Genomic DNA, 13,635 nt, shown 5'->3' with positions numbered 1-13,635 from the left:
GCATATCTATACAGGTTTAGGATCTGATTTTCAGTACATAAATCTTTTGTTTTGCAATAAATCACAGGCACCAGTAAACATATTTTAATGTTTTTATGTTGTCTTCTCATCTGATCAGCAATTCCAGACAGTTTCATAAACAGGAGAATGCAAAGCTGGGAGTGTATAAGTCAGCTTTTCTCTTTCTCTCTCTCTCTCTTTTTTGTTTTTTTTTTTATATTGTGGGCAAGCATATTGATTCCATGTTGAAGGAACAAGTTCTTGGTTCTTGAATCACAAAGACGATACAAAGTCTTGCGACGAAGAGTGTGGTCCCAGGACTGGCTGCACCAGTATGACCTGGGAGCTGGTTAGGAATGCAGAACCTTGGCCCCCCCTTCATACCTCCTGAGGCAGAAGCTGCAATTTTAAGAGATTGTCAGAGAATTTGCGTGCACACTGAGGTCTGAGAAGCACTGCCATAAGGGACCCAACTTAGGGAGTGGACTGAAGGAAGTTAAATAACACGTGACCTGCAAAGACTCGGAAGCTGGATCCATTTCAGCCAAACCTCAGGATTTCTCCAAATCCAGGAGTTTTCAGCTGCCTTGGATCCTCATTGCTTTGCTCTCTTTCTGCTGGAGTTTTCATGATAAACTTGTTGCTGTCTGATACTTTTCTCCTGACAGATCAGGAAGATGCAATTCTTTTCTGAAGGCTGACAATTTTTTCCCGTGCATGCGCATCGTCTCCTTATTTCCCTTGGAGGATCTTTGAAAGCCAAGACCATTTAGTCTTTCTAGACTAGTCTTCTAGACTGGCTCTTTCTGGTCTTCCATGAGAATCTGTATATTTCAAGTGGTTGAAGACTGTCCAGTCCACCTAGCACCTCTCAACTTTTTGAAACTCATGCCTCATTTTGAAACATGTAAAGATTCCATGTCATATTAATACTATTCAGTGAAAAAAAAAAGCAAAGCCCCAAAAAGTATCTAGAATATGCTATCCTTTGTGTAAGAAGGGAATATAGGAAAATACTCAGATGTCTGATCACTTGTGCAAAAGAAATACATAGGGCATAAATCAGAAACCAAGGATGTTGCCTACCTATAGGAGGCAGGTGGGATGGGTGGAGAAAAGAGGGCGATTTGAGAGGGTGGGAGGGAGGAGGGAGCCATCCTTCTCTGAGAACATCTTATGTACAACTTTGACTCTTAGATCATAGTAATGCTTCCCATACCCCCTAGGTGAATAAATTAATAATTCAAAGGAACCAAGATGTGGGGGGAACTCAAACTGGAGTGACACATGAATTAACTCTATTGCATCCAGACTGGGTACTAAGGCTAAAGACAAAAAGAACTGTGTATAAGTGCAGTGTTTCTTTTCTTTTTTTTTTTGCCTGTGCTGGGCAACTTGCATGATCTTAATTCATCAACCAGGGATTGAACCCAAGCCCTTGGCGGTGAAAGCTTGAAAGCCTGTAGTCTTAATCATTGGGCAACCAGGGAATTCCCTCACTGGTTTTTTCTCTTCTTTTTTAAAATAGTATTTATTTATTTATTTTTGACTGTGCTGGATCTTTGTTGCTGCGCATGGGTTTTCTCTAGTTGCGTTTCTCGGGCTTCTCATTGCAGTGGCTTCTCTTGTGGGCTTCTCTGGTGGCTCAGTTAAGAATCTGCCTGCCATGTAGGAGACCCAGGTTCAATCCTTGGGTCAGGAAGATCCCCTGGAGAAGGAAATGACAATCCACTCCAGTATTCTTGCCTGGAGAATTCCATGGATAGAGGAGCCTGTTAAAATACTGTCCATGGGGTCGCAAAGAGTCCAACATGACTGAGAAATTTTCACTTTCTCTTGTTGTGGCGTACGGGCTCTAAACATCTAGGCTTCAGTAGTTGTGGCACAAGCGCTTACTTGCTCCGAGGAATGTGGAATCTTCCCAGATCAGGGATCAAACCAGTGTCCCCAGCACTGGCAGGCAGATTCTTAACTGGTGGATCACCAGAAAGTCCCAATGCTAGCTTTCTCAGAGGAGTATGGGTTAGCAGGTCTTGAATTGCTTTATGTATATGGTGGAATTGAACAAGTAAGCAAATATATTGTAGATAATGAGACCTGGGTTTTACTGTTGGAGATTGACATTACAAATAAGAAGAGGAGCCAGTATAAAATGAACCCTGGAGTATTAGTTTGGAATCATAAGTATCAGTATAAATTCATGGTTTTTAATATATATACAAAAAGAGAGAGGCGGGGGTTAGATATAAGGGCCTAAAAGTATACTACCCCAGTGATGATGAACACATCTACAACCCAATATCTGTATCTCTACACACCAGTCTCTAATGAAAGGACTCAGGGCTTTTGGAGAAGTGGTTGATTCCCAGCCAAGGTGTGGAATACACCAGATGAGCCTAGAGCATCCTGAGGGCCAGAAAATAGGAACATGCTCCAAAAAAAAAGATGAGTCTGTTAAAAAAGACCACAGGAACTATGAAGGAGACAAAGGCTGAAACAGTCTGAGCCACAAAATAAATAACATTAGAACTGAATTCTAACCTAGAATAAAATTAATACACACAAAACAAATATCCACACTAACATGATAAGGAAACAACTAAACATATATACACATAACATAAAGTTTACCGCCATCACCACATTTAAGTGTACAGTTTTGTGGCATTAAGGTCACTCACACTGTTGTACAGTCATCCCCACCTCCATCTCCAGAGCTCTTTTCATCTTGCAAAACTGAAACTGCCTGTTTCTCCTTTGGTAACCACCATCCTGCTTTCTGCCTCTATGGATCTGACTACTCCAGGTACCTCATCTAAGTGGAATCACATGGTATTTGTCCTTTTGTGACTGGCTTATTTCACTTAATGTAATGTCCTCCAGGTTCATCCATGTTGTAGCATGTGTTAGAATCTCCTCCCTTTTTAAAGGCTAAGTGATATTCTGTTGTGTGTATATACTACATATTGTTTATCTGTGGACATGGGTTGCCTCTAGCCCTTGGCTGTTGTGAACAATGCTGCTAAGAACATATGAGATCCTGCTCTTATATTTACAAATTCTTCACTAAATTATCAGATGTTTACAATATCTCCTGGAACCTGGGATCATTATTACATTTTTGTTTTCCAGATGAGCATTCAAAGTTTCATGGTTACTTTGTGGCAGAACAGGGTCTGGAATGCAGGTTTTCCAAATCAACAGTTCTTTTTAAATTTTTATTTATTTCAGCCAGTTTCAGCTAATGATATTCTTTTATTTTAGTTTTTAAATTCATGAGTAATTTCAAGCATACAGAAGAGTTCCAGGATAGTGTAAAGTACTCCCACTTCACAACCATTAACAGTTTGTCACTGTGCCAGTTACCAATGTATAGCTGCCGTGCTCCAAATCCATCCTTGAGTGTGCTGTCTGTTGTCCTGGAACTGGACGCTCTTGATGGTTCTCTGTTGCCAGCTGGCTCCATGCAAATCAACAGTTCTTAACTTCCAGTTCCATTGACTAGCCATGGGAGACCATGGATATTGTTCCTTTGCTTTTCCTAGGAAGAGAAATACTGCCTAGAATAATCTCCCCCTGGGAACTTTACTGGATAATAGAGAGAGGAACAACCACCCTAGATTTCCAAAACAGTGGGGTATCACTACTCTGGCTTTCCAAAACAACCTAAAACATGTTCAGGGGTCCAGAGTGAATATGGCTCTTTTACTATGAACTCTTTTTTTCCTATTCTGGGAGCCTCTGAGGCCTGGGGTGACAAGGTGAGGGGGGTGCATCCCCTAAACCCACAAGGATGGGGGCTGCTCCAGGATCCTAAGTCAGTTACCCTAGACACCTCCTTCCATAGAGATCAGGGCATCTTATGCCCACAGGTCTCTGGCTGGATGTGAGGGGAATAAAAGGGAGACCTGGGCTGGGAGGGTGCAGTGGGACAGCATTGGCTTCTGGGGTAACTGGTACTCAGAGCCACCCCACTGTGCCTGGCCCACAGGAAATGCTGTCTCCAGCCTTGCTGAAAGGCACCAAAAACATTAACTGCCTGCAATTTTGACATGTCAGATATTTAATAAGGAACAAATTAGCACTTGGGTCTTTTTTTTTTTTTTTTTTCTGAGACAATCCAATTTCTATGCCAGGCACCAACTTCTATATTTCAAAATGCATTTTTGAAGGTTAATTAGAGAAGCGGCAGAGATAGTGTTTTCCAAGAGGGATTTTTCTGGTTCCTTCCAGGTCTGTGGATAGCAAAAAAAAATAACTTTCAGACACTGTAAATTGAGTATGTGAAGCTGTGAGAATAAACCCATCTCATTAGTCATTGTGTCAATTACAGTATCTAAGGAACAATTTTGTAGCAATAGCATATTTATTTGATGTTGTGAAAGCTACCTGGACCCACAGTTAGGATGGTATTTGCTCTTAATGCTCCGAGTACCTCTTTAACAAAATGGCACTCCATAAAAATTTAGTGTGTTCCTACTGTAATTAAATGGCCCTCGTCATTTTTGCATTTATGATATAAACTATAATGGCTGTAAAATCCTGCAATTAACTTTCCTTGCGCCAACATTTCATACTTGAGAAATTCTCATTACAAATTTCATTACTGATTCACTTATCTGTAATTTGTCCTATGTAACCTAAAGAATATTAACAAATTTAGAGTCACTTTTGCTCTATTAAAAACTAAATATAAAAGTCTTTCACGTAGCAAGTCAATCTTGATATTGCAAATGGTGGAAGTATGGTATTGAGAATGGGAAGAGAAAGAGATCACAAGCTTGAGAAGAGTGGGGTGAACATGGAGTGATGTAATTTGGGTACCTTTGGGCTCACCCACCTTCTCAGCGAGAGGCGCAAACACCGTTGGCCAAGTCCCAGGGGAACAGAGCATAATGCACATGGGGAAATGGCGGGGAAGGGAGGTGAAGAACTGGGGTATCATGTCCAGGCCTGGGAATTCTGTCCACTTCTGCTCGGTGCTCCTTTCTCTCTTGGGGGCTGAGTTGGCTGGAGCAACTCCTGCAGGGTTGTAACTGGCTCTTTTGCTCAATGACTTTGGTAGAAAGTCTGTTGAAGAAACTTTGTCATTACCAGTGGAGAAGTGGAAAAAGAGTTCAACAGGGGAGGAAAAGGTGACTGGGATATGCCACATGCATTTCAATTTTCCATCTCACAGGGCACAGATTGGTTTGAGGTAAGACCTGGAGAAACTTTCTACCTCCTCTCTCCCCAGATACCCCTCTGCCCACTTTTTAAAGCAGAAACAAATCTACACCCACCTCAGAGTGAAATGAAAGTTGACTAACCTGGTATGCCGAAACTGGAATTCTAGTTCTCATCCTGTCACCTCTGTGCTGGGTGACTGGGACAAGCTTTGTGACGTGTCTGAGAAAGAAAGGGGTTTCACTAGAACGACCACTGATATTCCCTAAGGTCCCCCAAGGACAGTTCATTTCCTCATAGATTAAACCCAGAACCTCTCTTCATCCAACAAATGGGTAGGTGACCATTGGACCAGAAGCCCTGGGTTTCCATAACAGTGATCTCCACCACAAGCGGCCTGAGTCAATATTTCCCCCCCAATAACATCCTATCTCAGCATTTCACTGCCTTCCATAACTGCATTCATTTTATTCTAATTTGTAATTAACTTTTACAAAATTAAATTGGAGATAGAAAATTACTGTCCCGACATAAATAATCCTGCTGCTGGATGTGGCAGTGTTAACACAATCAACAATACAATTCATAAATGAAAGAAATGTTGTCATACTTATTACTTCTGTGTGCTCCATCTTTTATAGAATATTACAGTGTAAATTGAAATTTTATATGATTTAATAAACCTCAAAAAGATATTATGGCCAAGTAACCGCATCACTGTAACAAATTGTCCGCCTCCCTCATTACAGAGCTTTCTCCTCACTCGGGGCTCACAGCCTCATTATCAGAGCAGTGTCTTTGACAACCCAGAGCCCATTAAAAACACCTTGAAGAAAGGGTACCCCGTACTGTGGAGTTTCAACATCTATACCAGGCTGGCATCCTTGAGGACGGTGTTATAAAATGAGGAAACAGGTCCTTTCATTTTTCATCCAAGGAATCAAGCAACGACCACGTGATCTGGGACTATAAGCCAGCCCTGCCACACCCTCTAGGTGACCCAAGCCTAGTGCCGCAGGGACACAAAGACGCTGCTGTCAAACGAAGGACAACAGAGAAGGGGGTTTATTACGCTGCAACTCTTTAGCTGGTTTTATAGGGCTACTACTTTAAAGTTTCTTTGTTTTCAGAGCACCAGAGCTCTGCTTGTTGCTGACTGCCATTTTTCACAGGTTTCTGCCTCAGCCAGGAACTCAGTAGGGCGGCGGCAGACAGTGGGCAGAACGAACCAGCAGTGCGATTCCAGCCGGGTCTCTCCCATTGGTGCCCGTGCTTTCCCCCAAACGCCCCTGTTTTCCATTTTGGCAAAAGGGAGCTGAGGGATGCAAGCGCTCCAATCACATGCAGTGGTTTTCTCCGCGCCTGGTGTGATGTCTGTAGCTTCCAGCTATGTGTGGGACACACTTGCACTGGAGAATTTAATGACTTGTTTTACTGCTGCCTGCCATCAATATTTATCTATATTAACTGAAGAAAGGCATTACTCGAAATGGCGTTTCACACCTCTGAGCATTATACAGTAATTCTGAAGTCAGAAGTTGTACCAAATTCTATGGGCAAACAGAGACATACAGTGCGAATGGAAATAACCCAACTGGAGGTTTTTAAACTTGAATTGTCGGCAGCAATCTGGGAAACCAAAGGCAAAATTATCTGAGTTACTATAGGTGAGAATTACTGGGTAAAAAGCAATGGAAACAATCTTTTCTCTGCGTGGTTTTTCTGAGTTAACAAGAACACCTCACAAGTATATGAAATAGAGAAGAAAAGTGCAGACAAGGCAATGAAACAATGCAGATGAGATCCGGGCTTCTTTCCACCTTAATCTCTTAGGCAAGCAGGCCTGGAAATCTCCCTTCCCTATTTCCCCTTATTCTGCTTCCACCCTGGGTCAGCTTTCTCACTCTCTATTTTCCCTGTCAGAGAGCCTTCTCTGACCCCATCTTATCATGCAAACATTTCCTGGTTTGCTTCTCGTCAACATACTTGTTGAACAAATGTCTCACTCATGTGATGGTTTATGCCTGTGCTTACTGCCTGCCTCCCCACTAGCCTTTAAGCTTCTTAAAGGCAGAGATGAGTCGGACTGATTCACCATTCTGCTTCCAGGAAGGAGCACAGGTACATGGTAGATGGTGGGGGCCACTTTCCATTTGCAGAGTGCATTATCTACCTTAGGAGATCACAGGCTTGAAACACAGTGGCTATTTCTACTGTCTGTACAGACCACATCATTTTGAGTCAACACCTTTAAAAAGATCATTTCAACATCTCATGCTTGAGCTCTTCTCAAAGACCAGAATTTTCAAGGATAAAAGGACATAGGAAACCAGTTGGGCCAACCTTTCACTTTACAGAGGAGAGAACTTAGTTCCGGGGGAATTGGGAGACTCATCCAAGGTCGTTTGATGCTTTGCAGTGGCAGGAGAAGGTTCAGAACCTGGGCTTCTGGCAGCCTTCTCGTTGCAGCTCTCTCTACACACTTTTACTCTGTCTCCAAAGTTACATTTTCCAGCCAAAAGCTTCTACAATGGCTTGACTTTCACATTCTGGTCTGAAATGTACTTCTTATAATTCTCCCATCTTAAGAAATTATGTTTATGGGACATCTGGGCAAGAGAATTAGTCCTCAATTCATAATAGATAAGGTTTACATTTTTAATAACGGAAATTGAACTTCACAGAAACTTTATAACAGTACTACTAGCCCAACATACTTAGGTTTTATATTCATCCAAAATTACTCACCCAGCGACTTTCTACACTTTGGAAGAAATACCAGACTTGGAACTAGAAACAGTGAACAGAAGGACTCACATTCAGGGGGAGTTTGGTTCCCAGTCTCTCTGAAGTTGTAAAAGCCTGCTGCTATGTGGTGGATTCCATAAAGTGGGACTGACACATAATTTTTTTTTAAAGTGTTAAGTGGAATTAATTTATTTTCATTTTAGAGCTTGGAAGCACTCCTTGAATTAACCAGAGATACCCTGGAGAATGAACTACAAGGCTGAGAATCACTGAATTAAGATGCTGAAAAGCAGTAGGTAAGACCTTGTATATATCCATCCACATTCAGGCATGAATCTCAGTATGACTTATAAAGTGATTTATGTTCCTTAAATAAATAGACAGGCATATTTAAAAGGGGTTTAAAAGGTGTCAAGAAAAAAAAAACTTCAGAAAACACTGGTACATCTTGCTGTTTACAGAAAACAAGGGGAGATGTAGGTCTAATTTCATGCCATCCTAGGTACTTGTGGTAAATAAAATTATATACTAAAATAAAATCTTTTCTTTCAATTATATCTGTTTATCAACTAAGTTCTGAATAAAGTAAATTTACTATTTGTTTACTAAAATTATTTTGTGCTATTTGCTTATGTATCTTTGCTAAATAAAGAAAAGCATGGTTCATATGGGGCAGAATCTTTGAAAACAGAGAAATATGTAAAGCTTTCTTTTAACATCAAATCAATATCTCATTTTCTTAGTGATTAATTCAGAATGAGCATCCAACTCATAAGGTTTTAACTGATGTATATCTCAATCTTTTATTTACTCTTCATACCTCCAAAACAGGATCATTTCTGTATCAGTTGATCATCTTATTGATATTCCCTGTATTAGGTCAGTGGAACCTGCACAGATGAGAAAACAGTTTTAGGTATCTTGAAATCAGGGTACAGAAATTTTCTTCATTCTTTCAGGCTAACAAGCAGTGACAGGTATTCAAAGCATCAAACTGTCAACTCTGGGACTTCTACTGTCGTCTGCATCATAATCTATTTCTTAGTAACACTTGGTCTGAGCGGCAGTAATAGAATTAATTATACTTCATTTTGCTGCCTTTAACAGTATTGACCAAATTTAAGAACAAATGAGAAGTGCTTATCAAGCTTGAAGAAAATAATCCATCAGTGGCACAATTTAAATTCTCTGCAGTTCTCTTATTAATCAAAGTAACACTTACTATCCTATCTCCACTTCCCATTAACAGTCATTAAGCCCTGCTGCTGATTGAAGCAATTTCTTTAGGGATCTCAACCTCATTTTTAAGAGAACCTACTTTAGTGGAAAACAATATCATATAAGCACGGCAACTTAAAGGAGAAGGGAGAAGGTTCTTCAATCATGTCCTGACCTTGATATTTCTCAGTGGTGTAAGTTTGAAAAACACACAACTGCGAGCTGGGGAGCTTCAGAGTGAATGGCTGCCCTTGTCCAGCACCCGCGGGAGGCACAAATCCAACAAGCAAGGCATGGACTTGGGTTAAACACCTCGCCAGCCCTTCTAAGCCACTGGACCCCCTGGGTCATTCTTTCACAGGGTCAGCTGCATCTCAGACACAGGGAACACACTAAGAAGGGCCTGCCAGGAATACCTTGGTCTTGACTTGTGGCTCTGAGCAGGTGCATGGTGGAGACAGAAGATAAGATGTCTGGAGTCGCAAGACGTTGAGTTGGAGGCAATACTCAGCACTACTAACCTGCAGGACCTTGAGCAACTAGTCTATTCTTTCTGTCTTCATTTTTTCTCTGAATAGAAATAATAATATCATCTGCTAGATGTACTTTTCCAAATTGCTGTAGAAAGCACATCAGAAAATGTATGTGAACATCCTTTGCAATTGATTAACACCCTACAAATGTGAACAAGTCAAGTCCTAGAAGTCATAGACGGTGTTTCATTCAATGCTCTCCCCAGCTCCTTGCCCAAAGCTTATCTGTAGTAGGTGCCCAATTAAGTACTGAATTAATGCTAAAGAAGATATTTCCAAAAATGAGAATAAGGGAATCCACATGATTAAAGTGGGGCAATAGTCTTTCAAAAACACCTGTGGAGTGGAAGGGGCCATAAATGCACCACATACAATTTTAGGGCACTGGGGGAAGACAAAGCATGACTAGAATCAAAGGAATTTGGAGGGCAATGACTTCTGGGCTAAAAAGAGCTCTGTGATCAGTATGATTGAGGAAATAGTTGTCACAAGAGGAAAAAGCCCAGAGATTGTTGGTGATTGGTGAGATAAAGCAACACCCACAAGCCAGTCTGGTGACACCAGGGAAGAGGCTAGTACTGAGATGAGGTTAGTACTTCCTCACCAAGGACCCTCTGCATTCTGCCCCTTGGGATTTAATGTCAGTGCCACTGACAGCAGCTTCAGTAGCTGGGCTATTACTAGTCAAACCATTAAGTTGAATGTAAAGGAATCATATATCAGGGGTAGGGGTGGACTTGGGCTTTGGCACTAGGATGGCACCTTATCCACCAGTGTTACTGTGTCAAGGCATCTATTGCCCTAGACCTCCTCATCTGCATAATCCCATGGAAATCACTGTTTCCTTCTGGTTATTCACTGTAATTCACTCTAATCCCAATATTTATAAAAGCCAAATATACATGGTACTAGTTATAAAATTTCAAGGTGGTAAAACACTCAGCATTTATCCTGCTCCATCTTATGGAAGAGGAAACTGGTTCAGAGAGGTCCAGTGGCTTGCCTGAGGTCACCCAGCTGGGCACTGTTGGCCAACTTTAGCTCATTGAAAAGTGACCTTGCTTCTTTGGGCTGCCTTCTGAGGTCTCTTGTGAAGCCCTTCTCTTTTTCCCAGAGAAGGCTGTGTTCCTCTGGAGTAGACCCAAACAGCCCTCTCAGGAAGGACTTCTGCACACATCTGTCCCCTTCTTATTTTTATGATTTAGGCATGGGACCCTTTTGCTTTGGGCTGGCTCCAACATAAGGGTGTCAGAGATTGGACAGGAGAGAGAGATCCATTATTTTGCTTTAATGGTCAAAGTCCTGGAAGGGATCAATCAAGACTTGGATCTGAATTTGCTTGGCCAGCATAGACATGAAGATGCCATTCAATAGGCTGTTGGGTCTGATGAATAAAAACAATCATATAATCAATGAAAAGATGGAACCACCTCAGATTCCGATGATCACTGATGTTTCCAGTTTCAAATCATGTCCTGCTTTTGAGATGCTCCCAGGCCAAAAGAGAGCAGAGTTCAGCAGAGAGTGAATTTTCTTTCCTTGAAGAGATGAAGGGCACCATCCACCACTTAATTTCTGGTAAGGCATTAAATGTATGATTCTCATCTCTCAGAAATGAGACGCTGAGCTGAATTTTTGGATCAATGGAATACCTACTCTTGTTAAAGCACTTAAAGAGGAAAACATCTACAAAATGTCCCATTAGGCTGATAAATTTATAACACTATGAAAAGTGTGCCAGCAGTTTCAAAGCCGACCAGAGCATTGTCGTTTAAGGAGTATGAGTGGATTTGAGTTTAGCGATATCTCATCGACATGAACAAGTTTAGCTATCACATCCCTTCCCAATATTTCCCCCATTTGCTTTTAACTAGGCATCCGTATGCCATGACAGAATGTGGACATCATCTTAAAAAATCAGTTGTAAAATGAATGATATTAAATGGACTTTCACAGCATGAAGACATGGAAATATATTCTTATCTTGATGTGTGGGGCTGTACAGACATAAATGCCATTAGCATTGATGGTAATTATGTGCGTAAATCCCCATGCTCTGGATGAGATTATGCCCCTTAGTTTGCAAGTACAATGACGGGCTCATTTTTGAGACTGGAAACAGCTGAGACTTCCCCCCCCCCTCACTGGAAGAGAGATCCAGAGTGGCTTAGAGCGTAAAATCTGATCACCCACTTTCCCAAAACATGCAATTCAAGCATTTTAAAACTCTTTTGCCTCAGAAAAGCTGAAGATGTAGAAAAAAAGTCTTAAACTGCTGTCTGAGTATTCCAGTAATTTATGCCAGATCATTCATAGTTTCCTGTCACCTGTGAGGGTGGGAGCTATACACTTTCACCACCAATTTGTTTTATTATGGTCTGATAAGTAGCAAGAATATTTTTTTAGTCAACCCAGAAAAGGCTATTTAACTGCAACGAAAATTTGTGGAAAGTGAGCAAATTTAGCATCTTGCTCATCAAAGCCAAAAATTTCAATCCTATGAAAACAGGCAGCAGATGACAGTGCCAGGGGAAAAGTTCAAGTCTCCTGTTTTTAATTCTTAAATTAATAAGGCAGAGTGATCCAGAGTTTTGGTTAGGCCTTACCTTATACTGTAGGGAAACAAAAAAAAAAAAATCCTCTTTGCCAGAAAGTCAGAAGACATTGCCACAGTGGGCCACCTGGTTTATAACTTTACAAACACTTTATCAGGGGAAGACAGGGCAAGGAGACACATGTAATTAAAATATACTAAAAAAACAAGCCATTGTGGCTTTCAATTACAATGGAACTAAGAAGCAACCATATTATTTCTACAAACTATTTTCACTTAGCACAGTTCAGATGGAATTATAGCCATGACCTTTTAAAAATGTGAAAGAGTGAATCAATACCCTTTCACAGGCAAGATTGCAAAAGCAGAATTGGCCATGCTGTAATAGTGTGTATTTCTGCATCAGAAGGCAGTTGAAACCTAATTATCGTCAATCACGTACAAGGTAGCTCCCCATCCTGATGAGCACGGGTGGGCAGAAGCGTGCACAGAAGGGTCCATGCCTGTGGATCTTCGTGGAGGAGGAACATGTGTGGTGAAGAGGCTGGGGGAACCTCGGATGCCCTGGGCAGGCAGAGCAAGGCTTACAGGTGAGTTATAGGGACTGTCACTCATTTACAATAACTAACACTGGCCTGTCAGAAACAGCCACCTGTAAATGATGTATGAATGGCTGGCAGCCTGCCATCCCCCAATAGACCTTGCAGCCAAGAATCACATTTTATTGTCGAGGTCATTGGAATGCTTACTTGGATACATGCCATATATTATTAAAAAATAACAAACAGCCAATCAGCAACAATTCTTAAGGCTCAAGGGCAAAATAGCCAACCTGCCTTTCGAAAATAGAAAAGCGAACATCCAAGATCCATTTTAGCAGACAATATTTTAATTGCTTCTCTCTAGATGTAAAGAAGCAACGCTCTGGAGAAGCCTAAGACTGGTAATACAATGTCAGATGGAGAGCATACATATGGATATTCACTTTTCCTAAGTTCTTTTTTCCATGATGCCAGCCAAACAAAAACAAACTCCTCTTCATCAACAACAGTGACAGCTCCAACTGCTTGACTACCTGCTGATAAGTTCCCAGGCTATGAAAGCCACAGCAACCAGTTAGGGAGGTGAGGAAATAAGGACCTCAAGTTTGATTTTTCTATTCAGTTCCATCTTTTTGGATTCTGCCTGAAACACTAAGATAATCATATATACTATGACACTTTTATTTGGTGTGATATTTTTTGTGTACCATCAGAAGGCTATATCATATTTTTAATTTTATTCAATAGACTAAGTGTTAGTAGAAGTTTCAACATTATTCCAACACAAGAAACACAACACTAGGACTTCCCTGCAAGTCCAGAGGTTAAGATGCCACCTTCCAGTGCAAGGGGTGCAGGTTCGATCCCCAGTCAG

At 41.2% G+C, this 13,635-nt stretch overlaps 1 long non-coding RNA gene across 1 annotated transcript; it reads right to left on the bottom strand.

Moving 5' to 3' along the window:
* Positions 1 to 3,300: 3,300 nt before the first annotated feature.
* On the bottom strand, positions 3,301 to 5,390 carry LOC122673971. The gene is made up of 3 exons (XR_006334858.1): positions 5,310 to 5,390; positions 4,841 to 5,070; positions 3,301 to 3,541 (listed from the first exon to the last, which is right to left on the bottom strand). It is a non-coding gene; the product is annotated as an uncharacterized LOC122673971 (long non-coding RNA).
* Between the last annotated feature and the right edge of the window lie 8,245 nt (positions 5,391 to 13,635).

This window comes from Cervus elaphus, chromosome 18 (genome assembly GCF_910594005.1).
Source record: "Cervus elaphus chromosome 18, mCerEla1.1, whole genome shotgun sequence".
Classification (NCBI taxonomy): Eukaryota; Metazoa; Chordata; class Mammalia; order Artiodactyla; family Cervidae; genus Cervus; species Cervus elaphus.
The sequence above is the reverse complement of the archived record's forward strand: the minus strand, read 5'-3'. Positions and strand labels throughout refer to the sequence as shown.